We start from the raw sequence: 6,000 nt of genomic DNA, 5'->3' as shown, positions 1-6,000 counted from the left end.
GGTAAAATCTGAAAATGGGGTAAAAAAGGCTGCTGCCAGGGCTTTTCATTTTCTGGATTGCTTTTGAAAACACTATTGGTTGGGTTTAGGGAAGGAGGAGGGTGGGTGGGTCAGTCAATCGCTCAGTCAGTTAGTCAGTCGACAGTGGCCTCTGGTAGATTTACGAGAGAAGAGCAGGCACGAATGACACATACGAGAGGAATTTGAGATCTCAAAGCATACACGGCGGCCTTTGGTGGATTCGCGAAAACAAAAACTGCAAAAAAAAGTACCTCCTGGGATGTATTTGATGCCTTCCAGAAATGTACATAGGGGTACGTTTTCATGAGCCTGGGTTGGATATAATGAATAAATGTAAAGATGTCAAACAGAAAAATCTCTAAAACATACAAATATTTGAGAAATAAATAATAAAAAAAACAGTTATTACAATTTAACAAATGACGAACTATAAACAGAAATGTGCCATAAAAATAAAGGAAGATACAAAACCAGGGAGCGGTAGACTTTTATATCAATCATTTATCTCCAAATATTAAAAAAGTAAATGAATTAATAAAAAATAAAAATGAACAAAGGAAACTAAGCTTTGCAAAAGTAAAGTCAAAATAGGACAATAACTTAAGCAGAAGGCTTAAACATCAACGTCCTGACGCTGGCTAAGAGGTCAAATGAAAAACTAAACAAGACTCAGGTGAACATAAACAAATAACCAATCATATGCTGATAAATTATTATCAAATTGTAATCATTTTAGCTACACTTTTTAACAGAGATAACTAATATAATCAAAAACAATGACTTTTGAAATAGATTTTAAGTGTGTTAATCATTAATACAGCCCAAATCTATTGGACGAAATATTCAGAAGATTTCCAGATTTAAATTTTGTGTGTGTGGAAATCTTTATAAATTCTTACATTCATTTTTTGAGTGAGCACACACTGGTTGCACACACTTTAGTTTTTTCTCAAGAGCTCAGCAATTACTTGTTTTGCAGTTTTCTCACGCAACATATACAGTTATTTACACTATGGGGCATTGCCTTTGCGTTTAGACCGTTGTCCTAAACCAGGGATGTCAAACTCAATTCCTGGAAGGTCGCAGCCCTGCAGAGTTTAATTCCAACCCTAATTGAACAAAGTTGATCAAACTAATTAAGTCTTTCAGCCTTGTTCGAAGCCTATACAGGTGAGTGTGTTGAAGCAGGGCTGGAACTAAACTGTGCAGGGCTGCGGCCCTCCAGGAATTGAGTTTGACATCCCTGTTCTAAGCATTACTGTAAATGAAAATATAAATGCTTTAAATGGAGAAAACGTTTTTCACAGAAATCGAAATCTAATAACCAGATTTATGGATCATGTTATAACATATAACATAAACCTCAGTGTTTTATACATGCTTGTACGTTCTCACAGCTCTTGTTTAGACAACACTTTTGATTCCTACAAACTTAAGAGAAACTTTTTAGAGGTGAATTTCACAGCTGGACTTGTTTTGAAAAATCCATTGAGCGTGCCGTGTGTAATCAGTGATCAATCTACATTGCCGCCGCAGATCGCAGCGGACTAAAGAAGAAGCAAACAGCTGCCTTCCATGACACACTGATTTCTAAAGGCACGGTCGCCTTTATCGGGACACTGAGCAGCTTTGCAACTAATATTAAGAGTGTGTCGTAATACGGAGAATGGGGGTGTTAGCATGACAAATGCTTCTCTCCCTGTTCCTTTAAGCAATTTGCTCCAGAAAAGCAATTTCTGTCAGAAAGTGAATTGGTCAGAAGAATTAACTTTAGTTCTTTTGTTCTGCTTCGATAGAAAATCATCAACAACGGCATGAAAAACTACCTCTAAAAGTTCTGGGCAACTCTGAATAACGTCACATTAAAATACAAAACACCAACATCAAGAGTCTGCAAAGACAAAGGTTTGCAACTAGATATCAGCTTACACTTATGAGAGAATTATATAGTTTTCCTCCACACTGTATAAAATGCTGGGTTCCACAATTCCTTCACGCTGTCCCAACACAAATCAATTAAGTTAACTTAACTGTTTTAACAAATTTAAGTGGATTGAAGATAAAACAAGTAAGTTGTCCCAAAAAAATCAGCTCATTTTAAGTAGTTTGAATAAGCAGCAAAGTTATTTTTGAGTGCATATAGCTTTAAAAACTGTGTAGAACTCATTCATTCATCTCACTGTCTGAATTTCTACATAGTGCAGTGTGCCGTGCTGTTCTACATATAGAAAATTATGCAAATAAGTGGCCGATTTTGCTTAAAGGAATAGTTAATACAAAAATAAAAAAAGAAAACCATCATTTACTCATCCAAAATTAATAGTATTCATCTGAAAGAAGAAAGTCATATACACTATATGATTTTCAGATGAATACTATAAACTTGTTGCCTTCCATGCTGTACAATGGTACTGGGTAGTGGCTCTTTTTTCAAAGCTTCCAAAAGTACATAAATCCATCATAAATCTACATGCATTTGTAGCAGTAGTTCAAATTCACACTCATTCTGGAAAGAAAAAGTCAGACCGACAGACGTTCAACAATTTTAATCACAAAATTTCCATCAGAAGTATCCAACTAGAGCAGGGGTCACCAAACTTGTTCCTGGAGGGCCGGTGTCCTGCAGATTTTAGCTTTAACCCTAACCAAACACACCTGAACAAGCTAATCAATGCTTTGCAAGGTATATTTGAAACACCCAGGCAGCTGTGTTGAGGCAAGTCGGAGCTAAACCCTGCAGGGACACCGGCCCTCCTGGACTGAGATTGGTGACCCCTGATCTAGAGCGAAGGTATGTAACCATGTGTACTTGACGCAGAAGTATAAATTGGCCTTAAAATCAGCATGAAATCAGTACTTACTCATCTTAAAAATGATGTATCTGAGCACTTCATTGTGTTCAAAAAATAAACTTGCCCTCATTTTCATTCGGCTTAGTCTCTATTTCAGAGGTCGCCACGGCGGAATGAATCGCAAACTTTTCCAGCTTATGTCTTACGTACAGGATGTCCTTCCAGCCACAACTCAGTATTGGGAAACACTCATACACACTTCTAAACACTCATGCAAACTCCACACAGAAAATGCCAACTGGTCCAGCCGGGACTCGAACCAGCGACTTTCTTGCTGTGTGGCGACAGTGCTAACCACTAAGCCACCATGCCGCCTGCCCTCATAATCTTTAACAAAATACCATAACTTTCCCTCCACCCTTGAAAAAAACTTTTCTTGACTGGTCACATGGGATGCCTTTAGGGCGGGGCTATTAGGGGCGTGTCTCTTTTCTGCCCTGCCTTCACGGGAGGCAGTGTTTAGAAAAAAATTCTATACGATTCAATCTGTAAAATTTAACTCCCCGTTCTCATCGTAATCTGCCATCTGAAAACATTTTGCATCCCAGGGTGCTGATGGTGATTCCGGTGGACAATAATCCTCAACAACTAAGTGCAAACTGGCATTCAAATATTCCTCCATTTTGTTAGCTACGCCCATCTTCCAACAATTCAATCAATTCCCAAACGACAAAATCATGCACCATTTTGTCCATCCAACATTTTTTCTCAATTTAGAAACAATGGGATGTACGTCACAATACAGGGGTTGTACAACTTTGCCTTTGTCTTCTCTCAAGCGTCAGTTAATGTGTGTGTTTACTACGGGAAATACAACGTATTGCAATTAGTCATCAGCATAACAAGCAAGCGTCGTATTGTGTATTGTAGTACACAAGGCACTGGTGAACATAGTCATTTTTACAGTTTTTGGCACACAAAGTAGTTCTCGGAGCTTCATATGATTACTGTTGAACCACTGAAGTTACATGGAAAGTTTTGACAATGGATTTGGTTCCTTTTTTAGACTTTGAACAATTCTGGACCATTGCTGTCTATGTAGGGTCAGAGAGCTCTTGGATTTCATCTAAAATATAAAATGAAGATCTCAAGAGATTGAGAAGACATGACGGTGAATAATTAACAACAGAATTAAAATTTTGGGTGAACGCTTTAACGAACCTATAAATAATGTCATGACCCCTTTCATAAAATATAGCAAATCCCAAATTGAATGAGTAACAAGGACAGGAATCTGAACAACATGTTTAATGCACAGAATTAAAGTAACTCTAGCCTTATCATTATGCTTTATAGTGTGTGTGTGTTCAACTTTGCCATGAGATCATCGCTGTGAGGGAAACATACCACATCTCATCTCATAATAATGGATCTGGCTATCCTTTCATATCTTCTCTCAACTTTTTGCGCATTACCAGAGTGTATTGAAAGTGCTTTTTCAATGAAGAGGTAAAGGCAAGCATTCCTTCTTGTGCGCACCTTTGAACTGAGCACAATAGGATCGTCTACTGCAAAGATCTCACACTTTTGTTTGTCCATCCAGGAGGAGAAAGGCCTACAGTATCGCTTACACTCCAGAGATGATGGTTACGATTACAGACAAAGCCACAAATGTCGAGGACAAGAGGCTGTGATTCGATGCCTGCTTGCCTAACACATTGCCTCTTGTTCTCGGTCAATCCAGAATTTTGCCTTCAGGTTAATTCCTTTATGCCCTAACATAACAACGTCTCAAAACACCATGGGACACGGATGACAGACTGTAAACAAATACCTGCTGTCACCTCCGGCACCAAATTTTAAAGCCATTATGGAGTGGGATGTAAAGTGACAACTTTTTTTTTTATCTTCTGCAGGTTATTGGAATACAGGGGGTTTCCCGGTGTAATCAAGCCATATGGAAATGAAGGTTAGGAGAACATGCTATGCACTGACACGGTAAGTATTATGGTAAATACCACTAAATATTTAAATGTGGTCATCTAGTGCAATTAATAAAAACAACAATAATAATAATAATAATAATAATAATATAGATAATCATACACCTCAGCTGTACATATATTCCATAAAAGGTCTTGTTTATTCCGTCTGCGCAACTCAGGATTCATGTTTTTTGTCTAGTTAGTTTGACCTAGTTAACTACTCCGAGATGTTGTAACTAATGCACTGTAAAACCCCAAAAGTTAAAGTAACTCAAACCATTAGAGGAAACCGATTGCAACAAACCATTTAAGTTCAAAAACTAATCCTATTTAGTACTGTGAACTTAATCCATTTGAGTAAATGAAGCAATTTGAGCACAGTAAAACTTGATACAGTAAATGAAGAGAACTCAAACCAATTAAGTACTGAAAACCCAATAAGTTAAGGCAACTCAAACCATTTGATGAAACCGATTGCTACAAACCATTTGAGTTAAAAAAACTAATCATTATGAGTACTGTGAACTTGCTCCATTTAAGTTGAAGTAATGAGGTATTTAATTAATTCATTACCTTCAACACTGAGTTTAAAACTCTAGTTAAAAAAAGTAGAATTAGTTTCAATCAATTTTGAGTTCACTACACTCATTTCAATTGATAAAGCTGACTGTTTTACAGTGTGCTCTACCCGGTTTCTAAAAACATCTGTTAGAAAAGTGGCATTTTTACATCTTTCTATGTATGCCACACAGTGTAAATCTAACAGTGAAAATCACTAAATGAATAAAAGTTAGTTTAACTTATAATTGAAAAAAAAGTTACTTTGACTTAATGAAAAAGAGTTATGGTAACTCATAACCTGGTTATATTAAGCAGAACTCTAATGAGTTATGAATTAATGAATTATATTGTTTGTGTTAACTAGAAGCAATACCAAACCATTTGAGTAGCTATATAGTTGTTTGGAATTTGTTTTGTTCTCTTACCTGAACTCATTCCGATTTTGATAACTGATTATAAAATGTTTAAATTACTACTACTCTAAATATTTGAGGATATCAACACAAATAATAATAATTATTACAAATAATAATAACGCTTGTACTTGGTAATTTTAGCGAAAACCTCAGATACTGTTGGTTGTGCACCATTTTTACCAAACAAGTTTGTCGACGCCATTATAACCACTCAGATCCCTGCTT

Source organism: Danio aesculapii, chromosome 6 (assembly GCF_903798145.1).
Source record: "Danio aesculapii chromosome 6, fDanAes4.1, whole genome shotgun sequence".
NCBI classification, from domain to species: Eukaryota; Metazoa; Chordata; class Actinopteri; order Cypriniformes; family Danionidae; genus Danio; species Danio aesculapii.
Note: the sequence above shows the minus strand (reverse complement) of the source record.